At 39.8% G+C, this 16,982-nt stretch overlaps 7 non-coding genes across 7 annotated transcripts; all 7 read right to left on the bottom strand.

Moving 5' to 3' along the window:
- Positions 1 to 4,964: 4,964 nt before the first annotated feature.
- trnak-uuu (transfer RNA lysine (anticodon UUU)) lies at positions 4,965 to 5,037 on the bottom strand. The gene has a single exon. It is a non-coding gene; the product is annotated as a tRNA-Lys (tRNA).
- A 1,832-nt stretch (positions 5,038 to 6,869) lies between these two features.
- trnak-uuu (transfer RNA lysine (anticodon UUU)) lies at positions 6,870 to 6,942 on the bottom strand. The gene has a single exon. It is a non-coding gene; the product is annotated as a tRNA-Lys (tRNA).
- A 1,836-nt stretch (positions 6,943 to 8,778) lies between these two features.
- Positions 8,779 to 8,851, bottom strand: trnak-uuu (transfer RNA lysine (anticodon UUU)). The gene has a single exon. It is a non-coding gene; the product is annotated as a tRNA-Lys (tRNA).
- A 1,840-nt stretch (positions 8,852 to 10,691) lies between these two features.
- On the bottom strand, positions 10,692 to 10,764 carry trnak-uuu (transfer RNA lysine (anticodon UUU)). Its single transcript has one exon. It is a non-coding gene; the product is annotated as a tRNA-Lys (tRNA).
- A 1,842-nt stretch (positions 10,765 to 12,606) lies between these two features.
- Positions 12,607 to 12,679, bottom strand: trnak-uuu (transfer RNA lysine (anticodon UUU)). The gene has a single exon. It is a non-coding gene; the product is annotated as a tRNA-Lys (tRNA).
- A 1,834-nt stretch (positions 12,680 to 14,513) lies between these two features.
- On the bottom strand, positions 14,514 to 14,586 carry trnak-uuu (transfer RNA lysine (anticodon UUU)). The gene has a single exon. It is a non-coding gene; the product is annotated as a tRNA-Lys (tRNA).
- Positions 14,587 to 16,414: 1,828 nt separating this feature from the next.
- Positions 16,415 to 16,487, bottom strand: trnak-uuu (transfer RNA lysine (anticodon UUU)). The gene has a single exon. It is a non-coding gene; the product is annotated as a tRNA-Lys (tRNA).
- Between the last annotated feature and the right edge of the window lie 495 nt (positions 16,488 to 16,982).

The raw sequence follows: 16,982 nt of genomic DNA, 5'->3' as shown, positions 1-16,982 counted from the left end.
AGTCCCGCACCCTTCTGTTTTGTGGCACTTTTTCAAAACTAATAAGAATCAAGCCTCAAGTACCTTTATAAAGCGAATAAAAATGAACAACAGTTATGAGGCAAATGTAACAATATGTTACATTTGTCTCTCATTTTATGGTCACAATAGATTTATCATTATCACTTAATGTTGTTTATCCTTTAACTATCAGTCCTGGAAAAGAAAGTTGAGTGTTTATGTATTCCGTTCCCGAGAAAAGTATTCATTCAAGTGTATAACATGCTTTTACCTTTCATTCTGTAACTGGATGAAGTGAAGTTGATGCATTATGCTCAAGGCGTGGGTTGCATAATTTCCCGCCATACCCCCGACTGTAAGAACAGTAAAAGGAATTTGCCTAATAGCATTTAGTGGATTGCGACTATCTGGAGACCTACTTAAAAAGTGTTGAAGTGTTTAGATGTGACTGAATTACAAGAATAGTCAGTTGTGGGAATTGCGCCCATATCCTGTTTGACCTACTTACTTAAAATAGGCCCCCTGCCAACTTCGATAACTAGCGGCTGAGCGGGGTTGGGGTGGTAGCACTGTCACTACGGTGAGCTCACTTCTCACTACATTATATCTTTGGTAAATTTTGCTAATAGCAAGGCACTTGATGTTTTAGATTTTTTCTGGCAATGTTACTGCCAGTCCTTCAGTGACATACTTCATTAGTTCACAGTGGCAGGTATAATTACCAGTAGTCATTTTCTATGATTTGGAGTAAGAATGAGTTTTTGCTTCAACCTCATTGGTTACATCTTGGCCTCTCTCAGACTAGCTTTAGAAAGGTCAGTATCCATATAGGGATTATATGCTGTCTAAATGTGGGAACGGACATTTGTGCTCACTGCATTTTCCAAAGGAATTGATGGCTGTGCTCAGATTTCATTTTGGCAAATGTATGGCTAAACATGACTTCTGGCAAGCAGGGCAAGATTCGCTCTGTCCCCTGGGCTCACACAATGAGGGAGCCTTTGTAATTCATTACACCTTGTGACCTTGTAGCGTGGTGAAGTTTCTATATTGGCTGAGAGAAGGAGCAGATTTGTTCAAGTCAAAGAATCCATTTGCATTTAAACAACATAAGATTGTCAGTGGAGGATGTACTTGCTCAAACTTTTCCATTTGATTCCTTTTGTACTACCAACTGTGACCTTGAGATGCATGAATGAAAGTTGATCATTCACACTTGCGGATGTGTGCCAACTGTTAGCTGATGCATGAGGGAAGTAATTTTGGAACCAACCTTCCAGGCAATTGTTTTTCAGGCAAAGTGTCTGTATTCAATCTAGGACATGTTCGTGTGTTTAAGTCCTTGCCCTCGCCTTCATTCTCTGCAGTTCACTGAGAAATACCTCACATTGTGTAATGCCATGTCCTATTCGAGGGCCAAAACACCAACAATCTTGGTTATCAAAGACTCACTCCACCCGGACCACAGCCTCTTCTCTTAGACACCATGACAAAACCACCATTGCAGCTTGAGAGCAAAAATCGAGCCTCTTAAGAAGTGTTATATTCCTCAGGCAATTTGACATCTCAATACGGTACACATGAACTCAATTTTCAAGTTTCAAGTTTGGTTTATTCGTCACATACATAGTCATAGTCATAGTCATAGTCATAGTCACATACATAGTCACATACATAGTCATACAGTCATTCTTTCCATGCATGCACATTACACTTGTAATGTTTCTGATATTTCAGCCTCTCATTTCTCTCTCTATGTGACAACAATCTCAAAATTTTCTCCAAAAGCACTGAATGTTATTCTAACCATTTATGTTCATTCTCCCTTTATGTACACAAAGTCCAGAATGCATTCATATGACATCAAAAGAGAAATCTTTTGGTAGCTGAAAATCTCCAACTTGCACAATGTGATGTTTCTTCTTTGTGTCCAATTAACTTAAAAATTGAAACATTCACAACTGTTTCTTGCCAACATGCTGGTGTTTGGATCTATGGGCCTTTGTAATTCATTACACCTTGTGTACTTGTAGTGTGGTGGATGATGACCAGATGAAGTTCTGTGTTCGCATGATAGGCACCACTGCATGCCATGCACCAGGCCGCCTTTCTTGTGAGGCTGTCTCTCACGACATCTATGGAGTGCATAATTGAAGACTAGGTAAAAGGATTCCCTTAGGGAATATATTTGGTTTTTGTCTGATACATCTTCTCTGTCTCTCTCTGTGTTAAATGGAGCCTGCTCAGATGATGGTGTTGACAGCTTCTAGGATTTTCACTAGATCCAAAGCAGTGTCAAACCTGTTTTTACATTTAAATGTTTTAACCTGGTTTTACATTTTGATGTTCACAAAATAAGAAACAATACGCATTATAAATGTTAGGTAGCTATATATTTGTACTTCTTGTACAAACTAAGAAAATAAAAGAACACTAATTTAGTTCTGTGACATATTGACACCTGAGCAAGACATGAGTGAGGGATAAAAAGGCAGGATATTAGTCACACAAAGCACTGCCAAAAAGGTTTAAAAACACAGACGTGGGGGAAGCCCACAGACGAGGTACCAGAAAAAAAACAAATGTATTCAGCTGCTAACAGAATCCTTTCACTTTGTCTTCAATCATGTACTCCACAGCTGTCACGAGAGATGTCCTCACTGGAAAGGTGTCCTGTTGCGTAGGTTCTGCTGTATCCTGCTGTACAAACAGAAAGAGAGACGGAGAGAAGGTACCAGAAAATAATCAAATGTATTCAGCTGCTAAGGGAATCCTCTCACCTAGTCTTCAATCATGCACTCTGTAGGTATCACAAGAGATATCCTCAATGGAAAGGCATCCTGGTGCATGGCATACAGTAGCCACATCTCATGGAGAAGATGTCACGGTCCCTGGACCTGGCCCACGACTGTCCCCTTGCTTGTGTTCTTAAGCCAGCCAACCAGGCTAAGAATGAGTCCTTTCTCTTCTATGAACTCAGAGAAAGGGACAATGTGTGGAAGACCAACCCCAGTCATATAGGTTTGCTGCTAACAGTGCCATTATCATCACCCACTCTGGTGCACTAGTTTGAGTGTATTAGAACTAGTAGCAATGCTGAAGCATTACATGTATCTATAGCAAATATTCTGACCATGATGAAGTGAAGTGGTTAAGGCAAACTGTGTATGCAATACATGTTGCTTAGGTCACTTGCTCTAATTGTACACAACTCTAAATCTACACAACTGTACATTAGTTAAAGTCTACACAGTGTCAGTGATGTGAAGTACAACTGAGAGTTCCCCTGTTGTATTCTTCCAATTGACATTTTCACAATCAATTTCTGCGTAAGTGGGGGCAAAATAATATGAGCTTCACATCAAAGAACATTTTAAACAAATGGACTGATGACCGTATGGCTTACCCAGTATAGCGAGAGTTCTATATACACTTCAAGACTGACATTCTATACTTGATCTCGTATTTACTGTTTCATCTATATTTTAATGATAAAGAGCATAAAGCTAAAGCAACAATACAATGTCATTGTCTAGTCCGTTATTAACTGCCAGTTATATTTATGTTATACATGTTTAAAATAAATGTGCTGAGAGTTTAACATTAAAGTATCCCAGTAGAACTAGACTGTTTGATTAGGGTTAAATCCAGCAGGTGATTAGAATACAGGTACATTTTGCAACCTTGCTACTACAACAGCAATTTGTCAGTGTCTTAAGACTGCATATTTACCTGCAATGGGTCATAATGCAGTTACGAATATTCCAGATATTCAATGGCATGTTTAAGAACTGCACATCCTGATGAACAAAATGCAGAGCAAAACACACAGAGAATTACTCACCATTCAAAAACAGACACCTGTGAAAACGTAAGGAAACACATAAGAATACCAAGTGTGTAAAATTTAAAGAGGAAGTCGCACCGATAAAAGGCCCATCAGTTATTGTGAGTTCCACAGAGGTGTGATAGTCTATAAGCTTATAAAGGGAAGGAAACAGTTAAGTGCACAAAGTAGTGAGGTATCTAAAGAAGAATATTCATTTGTTTTAAGAACTTTTTAGATGTAATATAACTGATGAAGTTCTCCATGTAAATTTTTAAGGCCATTTAAATTTTTTAAAGTTACATTGTTCAGCGTGTACAAAAATAGTACATTATAAATTTGTAGATCAGTGCCCTGTAAATAATATCACTGGACCAAAAGATTTAGCATTGTCTAATTCAAATCTACAGCTGAGGAAGAGTGCTATGTTACATGCAGTGATTCTTATTAATTTACTCTGTAGTTGGTCTGATGCTTCTCTATAATGAAGTGCCTGGTGCTTCTAGGTACTTAAACACACGCACATGTCCTAGACTGAATACAGACACTTTGCCTGAAAAACAATTGCCTGGAAGGGTGTTCCAAAATTTCTTCCCTCATGCATTAGATAACAGTTGGCACACATCCGCAAGTGTAAATGATCAACTTTCATTCACGCATCTCAAGGTCACAGTTGGTAGTGTCTACGAAAGGAATCAAAGGGAAAAGTTTGAGCAAGTACATCCTCCACTGACAAGCTCCTGTTCTATAAATGAAAAAGGATTCTTTGACTTGAACAAGTCTGCTCCTTCTCTCAGCCAATACTGAAATTGCTCAACGCAGTACGTTACACCATGTGTAATGAAATTGCTATGAGAACAATCTCAGGAATTAATTCAAAAAGGTTAGGCTCAGAAGTGTCGATTTTATAAAGTAAGAAAGCTTTTGATGTTTAATTATTGCCAAGAAGCGTAGCTAGCCTTACCTGGGATAATAGCCAAGTTGCATCGTCACAGCTGGGGGAATGGATAGAAATGTGAAAGGTCACTTTAATCAGCAATGTTTAAGGAAGTAGGGTCCTTTTTCTGGAATTACTTTGATCTACAGGTATTTCCAGAAACTTCTGACACACACTTTAGTGGCAAATTAACAATATCAACGCCTGAACAGGGACTTGAACCCTGGACCCTCAGATTAAAAGTCTGATGCTCTACCGACTGAGCTACCCAAGCCACAGACAATGTTGCCTACCTATGGAAGGATAGAATCTGGACACGACATATAAGTCTCAAGCTTTGATATGCTATTTGTGTGTCAATCTTCTCAAGACACATAAAGGCCCACATGGTATGGTTTGGTCATCCTCCCCAATCCAGTACATCTTAACTGACATGACATGTTAAGAGCTTTCCAATAGTAAAATAGGTGAATGGGGAATGCTATAATGTCTGTCAGCTAAGTTTTTGGCAGTGTAGTGTCATAGCATGCTGAGCATCATGTGAGATCCAGTCAGTTTGCATATAATGAATGCTCTTTCTCTCCTCTTAAAACTCCTTAGCTCTGATGGCAATATCAAATTACAAAGGCCCACTTCATATGGTCATCCACTGGTGGTCAGGACAAGTGGGAGATGCTAAAACATTTATAAAACATCACATTGGCTGCAGTCTGTTGTGTTACATTTGAAATCCAGGCATGGATATATTAAACATATATATATATATATGAATGTGTGTGTGAGTCTTCGCCTGAATACAGACTCTCTGCCTGAAAAAGAATTGCCTCGAAGATTTTTTTTTCGAAAATTAATTCGCTCATGCATTAGCTAACAGATAGCTGACATACACAAGTGTGAATGTTCAACTATCAAAAGGTGTGAGCAAGTACATCCACTACTGACATACTTATATTGCTTAAATGCAAATGGATCTGTGACTTGAACAAGGCTCTTCCTTCTCTGAGCCAATATAGAAACTGCCCACCACACTACAAGTACACAAGGTGTAATGAATCACAAAGGCCCACAGGTCCAAACACCAACATATTGGCAAGAAACATGGCCAGTTGTGAATGTTTCAATTTTTACGTTCATTGGACACAAACAAGAAACAATGCATTGTACGAGTTGGAGATGTTCAGCTACCAAAAGATTTCTCTTTTGATGTCATATGGATGCATTCTGGACTTTGTGTACATAAAGGGAGAACGAACATAAATGGTTAGAATAGCATTCTAACATTCTAAGAGGCTCGATTTTTGCTCTCAAGCTGCGATGGTGGTTTTGTCATGCTGTCTAAGAGAAGAGGCTGTGGTCAGGGTGGAGTGAGTCTTTGATAACCAAGATTGGTGGTGTTTTGGCCCTCGAATAGGACATGGCATTACACAGTGTAAGGTATTTCTCAGTGAACTGCAGAGAATGAAGGCGAGGGCAAGGACTTAAACACACGCACATGTCCTAGACTGAATACAGACACTTTGCCTGAAAAACAATTGCCTGGAAGGGTGTTCCAAAATTTCTTCCCTCATGCATTAGATAACAGTTGGCACACATCCGCAAGTGTGAATGATCAACTTTCATTCACGCATCTCAAGGTCACAGTTGGTAGTGTCTACGAAAGGAATCAAAGGGAAAAGTTTGAGCAAGTACATCCTCCACTGACAAGCTCCTGTTCTATAAATGAAAAAGGATTCTTTGACTTGAACAAGTCTGCTCCTTCTCTCAGCCAATACTGAAATTGCTCAACGCAGTACGTTACACCATGTGTAATGAAATTGCTATGAGAACAATCTCAGGAATTAATTCAAAAAGGTTAGGCTCAGAAGTGTCGATTTTATAAAGTAAGAAAGCTTTTGATGTTTAATTATTGCCAAGAAGCGTAGCTAGCCTTACCTGGGATAATAGCCAAGTTGCATCGTCACAGCTGGGGGAATGGATAGAAATGTGAAAGGTCACTTTAATCAGCAATGTTTAAGGAAGTAGGGTCCTTTTTCTGGAATTACTTTGATCTACAGGTATTTCCAGAAACTGCTGACACACACTTTAGTGGCAAATTAACAATATCAATGCCTGAACAGGGACTTGAACCCTGGACCCTCAGATTAAAAGTCTGATGCTCTACCGACTGAGCTACCCAGGCCACAGCCAATGTTGCCTACCTATGGAAGGATAGAATCTGGACACGACATATAAGTCTCAAGCTTTGATATGCTATTTGTGTGTCAATCTTCTCAAGACACATAAAGGCCCACATGGTATGGTTTGGTCATCCTCCCCAATCCAGTACATCTTAACTGACATGACATGTTAAGAGCTTTCCAATAGTAAAATAGGTGAGTGGGGAATGCTATAATGTCTGTCAGCTAAGTTTTTGGCAGTGTAGTGTCATAGCATGCTGAGCATCATGTGAGATCCAGTCAGTTTGCATATAATGAATGCTCTTTCTCTCCTCTTAAAACTCCTTAGCTCTGATGGCAATATCAAATTACAAAGGCCCACTTCATATGGTCATCCACTGGTGGTCAGGACAAGTGGGAGATGCTAAAACATTTATAAAACATCACATTGGCTGCAGTCTGTTGTGTTACATTTGAAATCCAGCCATGGATATATTAAACATATATATATATATATATATGAATGTGTGTGTGAGTCTTCGCCTGAATACAGACTCTCTGCCTGAAAAAGAATTGCCTCGAAGATTTTTTTTTCGAAAACTAATTCCCCCATGCATTAGCTAACAGATAGCTGACATACACAAGTGTGAATGCTCAACTTTCAAAAGGTGTGAGCAAGTACATCCACTACTGACATGCTTATATTGCTTAAATGCAAATGGATCTGTGACTTGAACAAGGCTCTTCCTTCTCTCAGCCAATATAGAAACTGCCCACCACACTACAAGTACACAAGGTGTAATGAATCACAAAGGCCCACAGGTCCAAACACCAACATATTGGCAAGAAACATGGCCAGTTGTGAATGTTTCAATTTTTACGTTCATTGGACACAAACAAGAAACAACGCATTGTACGAGTTGGAGATGTTCAGCTACCAAAAGATTTCTCTTTTGATGTCATATGGATGCATTCTGGACTTTGTGTACATAAAGGGAGAACGAACATAAATGGTTAGAATAGCATTCTAACATTCTAAGAGGCTCGATTTTTGCTCTCAAGCTGCGATGGTGGTTTTGTCATGCTGTCTAAGAGAAGAGGCTGTGGTCAGGGTGGAGTGAGTCTTTGATAACCAAGATTGGTGGTGTTTTGGCCCTCGAATAGGACATGGCATTACACAGTGTAAGGTATTTCTCAGTGAACTGCAGAGAATGAAGGCGAGGGCAAGGACTAAAACACACGCACATGTCCTAGACTGAATACAGACACTTTGCCTGAAAAACAATTGCCTGGAAGGGTGTTCCAAAATTTCTTCCCTCATGCATTAGATAACAGTTGGCACACATCCGCAAGTGTAAATGATCAACTTTCATTCACGCATCTCAAGGTCACAGTTGGTAGTGTCTACGAAAGGAATCAAAGGGAAAAGTTTGAGCAAGTACATCCTCCACTGACAAGCTCCTGTTCTATAAATGAAAAAGGATTCTTTGACTTGAACAAGTCTGCTCCTTCTCTCAGCCAATACTGAAATTGCTCAACGCAGTACGTTACACCATGTGTAATGAAATTGCTATGAGAACAATCTCAGGAATTAATTCAAAAAGGTTAGGCTCAGAAGTGTCGATTTTATAAAGTAAGAAAGCTTTTGATGTTTAATTATTGCCAAGAAGCGTAGCTAGCCTTACCTGGGATAATAGCCAAGATGCATCGTCACAGCTGGGGGAATGGATAGAAATGTGAAATGTGACTTTAATCAGCAATGTTTAAGGAAGTAGGGTCCTTTTTCTGGAATTACTTTGATCTACAGGTATTTCCAGCAACTTCTGACACACACTTTAGTGGCAAAGTAACAATATCAACGCCTGAACAGGGACTTGAACCCTGGACCCTCAGATTAAAAGTCTGATGCTCTACCGACTGAGCTACCCAGGCCACAGACAATGTTTCCAACCTATGGAAGGATAGAATCTGGACACGACATATAAGTCTCAAGCTTTGATATGCTATCTGTGTGTCAATCTTCTCAAGACACATAAAGGCCCACATGGTATGGTTTGGTCATCCTCCCCAATCCAGTACATCTTAACTGACATGACATATTAAGAGCTTTCCAATAGCAAAATAGACGAATGGGGAATGCTATAATGTCTGTCAGCTAAGTTTTTGGCAGTGTAGTGTCATAGCATGCTGAGCATCATGTGAGATCCAGTCAGTTTGCATATAATGAATGCTCTTTCTCTCCTCTTAAAACTCTTTAGCTCTGATGGCAATATCAAATTACAAAGGCCCACTTCATATGGTCATCCACTGGTGGTCAGGACAAGTGGGAGATGCTAAAACATTTATAAAACATCACATTGGCTGCAGTCTGTTGTGTTACATTTGAAATCCAGCCATGGATATATTAAACATATATATATATATATATATATATGAATGTGTGTGTGAGTCTTCGCCTGAATACAGACTCTCTGCCTGAAAAAGAATTGCCTCGAAGATTTTTTTTTCGAAAACTAATTCCCCCATGCATTAGCTAACAGATAGCTGACATACACAAGTGTGAATGCTCAACTTTCAAAAGGTGTGAGCAAGTACATCCACTACTGACATGCTTATATTGCTTAAATGCAAATGGATCTGTGACTTGAACAAGGCTCTTCCTTCTCTCAGCCAATATAGAAACTGCCCACCACACTACAAGTACACAAGGTGTAATGAATCACAAAGGCCCACAGGTCCAAACACCAACATATTGGCAAGAAACATGGCCAGTTGTGAATGTTTCAATTTTTACGTTCATTGGACACAAACAAGAAACAACACATTGTACGAGTTGGAGATGTTCAGCTACCAAAAGATTTCTCTTTTGATGTCATATGGATGTATTCTGGACTTTGTGTACATAAAGGGAGAACGAATATAAATGGTTAGAATAGCATTCTAACATTCTAAGAGGCTCGATTTTTGCTCTCAAGCTGCGATGGTGGTTTTGTCATGCTGTCTAAGAGAAGAGGCTGTGGTCAGGGTGGAGTGAGTCTTTGATAACCAAGATTGGTGGTGTTTTGGCCCTCGAATAGGACATGGCATTACACAGTGTAAGGTATTTCTCAGTGAACTGCAGAGAATGAAGGCGAGGGCAAGGACTAAAACACACGCACATGTCCTAGACTGAATACAGACACTTTGCCTGAAAAACAATTGCCTGGAAGGGTGTTCCAAAATTTCTTCCCTCATGCATTAGATAACAGTTGGCACACATCCGCAAGTGTAAATGATCAACTTTCATTCACGCATCTCAAGGCCACAGTTGGTAGTGTCTACGAAAGGAATCAAAGGGAAAAGTTTGAGCAAGTACATCCTCCACTGACAAGCTCCTGTTCTATAAATGAAAAAGGATTCTTTGACTTGAACAAGTCTGCTCCTTCTCTCAGCCAATACTGAAATTGCTCAACGCAGTACGTTACACCATGTGTAATGAAATTGCTATGAGAACAATCTCAGGAATTAATTCAAAAAGGTTAGGCTCAGAAGTGTCGATTTTATAAAGTAAGAAAGCTTTTGATGTTTAATTATTGCCAAGAAGCGTAGCTAGCCTTACCTGGGATAATAGCCAAGATGCATCGTCACAGCTGGGGGAATGGATAGAAATGTGAAATGTGACTTTAATCAGCAATGTTTAAGGAAGTAGGGTCCTTTTTCTGGAATTACTTTGATCTACAGGTATTTCCAGCAACTTCTGACACACACTTTAGTGGCAAAGTAACAATATCAACGCCTGAACAGGGACTTGAACCCTGGACCCTCAGATTAAAAGTCTGATGCTCTACCCACTGAGCTACCCAGGCCACAGACAACATTTCCAACCTATGGAAGGATAGAATCTGGACACGACATATAAGTCTCAAGCTTTGATATGCTATCTGTGTGTCAATCTTCTCAAGACACATAAAGGCCCACATGGTATGGTTTGGTCATCCTCCCCAATCCAGTACATCTTAACTGACATGACATATTAAGAGCTTTCCAATAGCAAAATAGATGAATGGGGAATGCTATAATGTCTGTCAGCTAAGTTTTTGGCAGTGTAGTGTCATAGCATGCTGAGCATCATGTGAGATCCAGTCAGTTTGCATATAATGAATGCTCTTTCTCTCCTCTTAAAACTCTTTAGCTCTGATGGCAATATCAAATTACAAAGGCCCACTTCATATGGTCATCCACTGGTGGTCAGGACAAGTGGGAGATGCTAAAACATTTATAAAACATCACATTGGCTGCAGTCTGTTGTGTTACATTTGAAATCCAGCCATGGATATATTAAACATATATATATATATATATATATATATGAATGTGTGTGTGAGTCTTCGCCTGAATACAGACTCTCTGCCTGAAAAAGAATTGCCTCGAAGATTTTTTTTTCGAAAACTAATTCCCCCATGCATTAGCTAACAGATAGCTGACATACACAAGTGTGAATGCTCAACTTTCAAAAGGTGTGAGCAAGTACATCCACTACTGACATGCTTATATTGCTTAAATGCAAATGGATCTGTGACTTGAACAAGGCTCTTCCTTCTCTCAGCCAATATAGAAACTGCCCACCACACTACAAGTACACAAGGTGTAATGAATCACAAAGGCCCACAGGTCCAAACACCAACATATTGGCAAGAAACATGGCCAGTTGTGAATGTTTCAATTTTTACGTTCATTGGACACAAACAAGAAACAACACATTGTACGAGTTGGAGATGTTCAGCTACCAAAAGATTTCTCTTTTGATGTCATATGGATGTATTCTGGACTTTGTGTACATAAAGGGAGAACGAATATAAATGGTTAGAATAGCATTCTAACATTCTAAGAGGCTCGATTTTTGCTCTCAAGCTGTGATGGTGGTTTTGTCATGCTGTCTAAGAGAAGAGGCTGTGGTCAGGGTGGAGTGAGTCTTTGATAACCAAGATTGGTGGTGTTTTGGCCCTCGAATAGGACATGGCATTACACAGTGTAAGGTATTTCTCAGTGAACTGCAGAGAATGAAGGCGAGGGCAAGGACTAAAACACACGCACATGTCCTAGACTGAATACAGACACTTTGCCTGAAAAACAATTGCCTGGAAGGGTGTTCCAAAATTTCTTCCCTCATGCATTAGATAACAGTTGGCACACATCCGCAAGTGTAAATGATCAACTTTCATTCACGCATCTCAAGGTCACAGTTGGTAGTGTCTACGAAAGGAATCAAAGGGAAAAGTTTGAGCAAGTACATCCTCCACTGACAAGCTCCTGTTCTATAAATGAAAAAGGATTCTTTGACTTGAACAAGTCTGCTCCTTCTCTCAGCCAATACTGAAATTGCTCAACGCAGTACGTTACACCATGTGTAATGAAATTGCTATGAGAACAATCTCAGGAATTAATTCAAAAAGGTTAGGCTCAGAAGTGTCGATTTTATAAAGTAAGAAAGCTTTTGATGTTTAATTATTGCCAAGAAGCGTAGCTAGCCTTACCTGGGATAATAGGCAAGTTGCATCGTCACAGCTGGGGGAATGGATAGAAATGTGAAATGTGACTTTAATCAGCAATGTTTAAGGAAGTAGGGTCCTTTTTCTGGAATTAATTTGATCTACAGGTATTTCCAGCAACTTCTGACACACACTTTAGTGGCAAAGTAACAATATCAACGCCTGAACAGGGACTTTAACCCTGGACCCTCAGATTAAAAGTCTGATGGTCTACCGACTGAGCTACCCAGGCCACAGACAATGTTTCCAACCTATGGAAGGATAGAATCTGGACATGACATATAAGTCTCAAGCTTTGATATGCTATCTGTGTGTCAATCTTCTCAAGACACATAAAGGCCCACATGGTATGGTTTGGTCATCCTCCCCAATCCAGTACATCTTAACTGACATGACATATTAAGAGCTTTCCAATAGCAAAATAGATGAATGGGGAATGCTATAATGTCTGTCAGCTAAGTTTTTGGCAGTGTAGTGTCATAGCATGCTGAGCATCATGTGAGATCCAGTCAGTTTGCATATAATGAATGCTCTTTCTCTCCTCTTAAAACTCTTTAGCTCTGATGGCAATATCAAATTACAAAGGCCCACTTCATATGGTCATCCACTGGTGGTCAGGACAAGTGGGAGATGCTAAAACATTTATAAAACATCACATTGGCTGCAGTCTGTTGTGTTACATTTGAAATCCAGCCATGGATATATTAAACATATATATATATATATATGAATGTGTGTGTGAGTCTTCGCCTGAATACAGACTCTCTGCCTGAAAAATAATTGCCTCGAAGATTTTTTTTTCGAAAACTAATTCCCCCATGCATTAGATAACAGATAGCTGACATACACAAGTGTGAATGCTCAACTTTCAAAAGGTGTGAGCAAGTACATCCACTACTGACATGCTTATATTGCTTAAATGCAAATGAATCTGTGACTTGAACAAGTCTGTTCCTTCTCTCAGCCAATATAGAAACTGCCCACCACACTACAAGTACACAAGGTGTAATGAATCACAAAGGCCCACAGGTCCAAATACCAACATATTGGCAAGAAACATGGCCAGTTGTGAATGTTTCAATTTTTACGTTCATTGGACACAAAGAAGAAACAACGCATTGTACGAGTTGGAGATGTTCAGCTACCAAAAGATTTCTCTTTTGATGTCATATGGATGCATTCTGGACTTTGTGTACATAAAGGGAGAACGAACATAAATGGTTAGAATAGCATTCTAACATTCTAAGAGGCTCGATTTTTGCTCTCAAGCTGCGATGGTGGTTTTGTCATGCTGTCTAAGAGAAGAGGCTGTGGTCAGGGTGGAGTGAGTCTTTGATAACCAAGATTGGTGGTGTTTTGGCCCTCGAATAGGACATGGCATTACACAGTGTAAGGTATTTCTCAGTGAACTGCAGAGAATGAAGGCGAGGGCAAGGACTTAAACACACGCACATGTCCTAGACTGAATACAGACACTTTGCCTGAAAAACAATTGCCTGGAAGGGTGTTCCAAAATTTCTTCCCTCATGCATTAGATAACAGTTGGCACACATCCGCAAGTGTAAATGATCAACTTTCATTCACGCATCTCAAGGTCACAGTTGGTAGTGTCTACGAAAGGAATCAAAGGGAAAAGTTTGAGCAAGTACATCCTCCACTGACAAGCTCCTGTTCTATAAATGAAAAAGGATTCTTTGACTTGAACAAGTCTGCTCCTTCTCTCAGCCAATACTGAAATTGCTCAACGCAGTACGTTACACCATGTGTAATGAAATTGCTATGAGAACAATCTCAGGAATTAATTCAAAAAGGTTAGGCTCAGAAGTGTTGATTTTATAAAGTAAGAAAGCTTTTGATGTTTAATTATAGCCAAGAAGCGTAGCTAGCCTTACCTGGGATAATAGCCAAGTTGCAACGTCACAGCTGGGGGAATGGATAGAAATGTGAAAGGTCACTTTAATCAGCAATGTTTAAGGAAGTATGGTCCTGTTTCTGGACTTACTTTGATCTAGAGGTATTTCCAGAAACTTCTCACGCACACTTGTGTGGCAAAGTAACAATATCATGGCCTGAACAGGGACTTGAGCCCTGGACCCTCAGATTAAAAGTCTGATGCTCTACCGACTGAGCTACCCAGGCCACAGCCAATGTTTCCAACCTATGGAAGGATAGAATCTGGACACGACATATAAGTCTCAAGCTTTGATATGCTATTTGTGTGTCAATCTTCTCAAGACACATAAAGGCCCACATGGTATGGTTTGGTCATCCTCCCCAATCCAGTACATCTTAACTGACATGACATATTAAGAGCTTTCCAATAGCAAAATAGATGAATGGGGAATGCTATAATGTCTGTCAGCTAAGTTTTTGGCAGTGTAGTGTCATAGCATGCTGAGCATCATGTGAGATCCAGTCAGTTTGCATATAATGAATGCTCTTTCTCTCCTCTTAAAACTCTTTAGCTCTGATGGCAATATCAAATTACAAAGGCCCACTTCATATGGTCATCCACTGGTGGTCAGGACAAGTGGGAGATGCTAAAACATTTATAAAACATCACATTGGCTGCAGTCTGTTGTGTTACATTTGAAATCCAGCCATGGATATATTAAACATATATATATATGAATGAGTGTGTGAGTCTTCGCCTGAATACAGACTCTCTGTCTGAGAAAGAATTGCCTCGAAGATTTTTTTTTCGAAAACTAATTCCCTCATGCATTAGCTAACAGATAGCTGACATACACAAGTGTGAATGCTCAACTTTCAAAAGGTTTGAGCAAGTACATCCACTACTGACATGCTTATATTGCTTAAATGCAAATGGATCTGTGACTTGAACAAATCTGTTCCTTCTCTCAGCCAATATAGAAACTGCCCAACACACTACAAGTACACAAGGTGTAATGAATCACAAAGGCCCACAGGTCCAAACACCAACATATTGGCAAGAAACATGGCCAGTTGTGAATGTTTCAATTTTTACGTTCATTGGACACAAACAAGAAACAACGCATTGTACGAGTTGGAGATGTTCAGCTACCAAAAGATTTCTCTTTTGATGTCATATGGATGCATTCTGGACTTTGTGTACATAAAGGGAGAACGAACATAAATGGTTAGAATAGCATTCTAACATTCTAAGAGGCTCGATTTTTGCTCTCAAGCTGCGATGGTGGTTTTGTCATGCTGTCTAAGAGAAGAGGCTGTGGTCAGGGTGGAGTGAGTCTTTGATAACCAAGATTGGTGGTGTTTTGGCCCTCGAATAGGACATGGCATTACACAGTGTAAGGTATTTCTCAGTGAACTGCAGAGAATGAAGGCGAGGGCAAGGACTTAAACACACGCACATGTCCTAGACTGAATACAGACACTTTGCCTGAAAAACAATTGCCTGGAAGGGTGTTCCAAAATTTCTTCCCTCATGCATTAGATAACAGTTGGCACACATCCGCAAGTGTAAATGATCAACTTTCATTCACGCATCTCAAGGTCACAGTTGGTAGTGTCTACGAAAGGAATCAAAGGGAAAAGTTTGAGCAAGTACATCCTCCACTGACAAGCTCCTGTTCTATAAATGAAAAAGGATTCTTTGACTTGAACAAGTCTGCTCCTTCTCTCAGCCAATACTGAAATTGCTCAACGCAGTACGTTACACCATGTGTAATGAAATTGCTATGAGAACAATCTCAGGAATTAATTCAAAAAGGTTAGGCTCAGAAGTGTTGATTTTATAAAGTAAGAAAGCTTTTGATGTTTAATTATAGCCAAGAAGCGTAGCTAGCCTTACCTGGGATAATAGCCAAGTTGCAACGTCACAGCTGGGGGAATGGATAGAAATGTGAAAGGTCACTTTAATCAGCAATGTTTAAGGAAGTATGGTCCTGTTTCTGGACTTACTTTGATCTAGAGGTATTTCCAGAAACTTCTCACGCACACTTGTGTGGCAAAGTAACAATATCATCGCCTGAACAGGGACTTGAGCCCTGGACCCTCAGATTAAAAGTCTGATGCTCTACCGACTGAGCTACCCAGGCCACAGACAATGTTTCCAACCTATGGAAGGATAGAATCTGGACACGACATATAAGTCTCAAGCTTTGATATGCTATCTGTGTGTCAATCTTCTCAAGACACATAAAGGCCCACATGGTATGGTTTGGTCATCCTCCCCAATCCAGTACATCTTAACTGACATGACATATTAAGAGCTTTCCAATAGCAAAATAGATGAATGGGGAATGCTATAATGTCTGTCAGCTAAGTTTTTGGCAGTGTAGTGTCATAGCATGCTGAGCATCATGTGAGATCCAGTCAGTTTGCATATAATGAATGCTCTTTCTCTCCTCTTAAAACTCTTTAGCTCTGATGGCAATATCAAATTACAAAGGCCCACTTCATATGGTCATCCACTGGTGGTCAGGACAAGTGGGAGATGCTAAAACATTTATAAAACATCACATTGGCTGCAGTCTGTTGTGTTACATTTGAAATCCAGCCATGGATATATTAAACATATATATATATGAATG

This window comes from Electrophorus electricus, chromosome 5 (assembly GCF_041902795.1).
Source record: "Electrophorus electricus isolate QZ-2024a chromosome 5, ASM4190279v1, whole genome shotgun sequence".
In the NCBI taxonomy this organism is placed as follows: Eukaryota; Metazoa; Chordata; class Actinopteri; order Gymnotiformes; family Gymnotidae; genus Electrophorus; species Electrophorus electricus.
The sequence above is the reverse complement of the archived record's forward strand: the minus strand, read 5'-3'. Positions and strand labels throughout refer to the sequence as shown.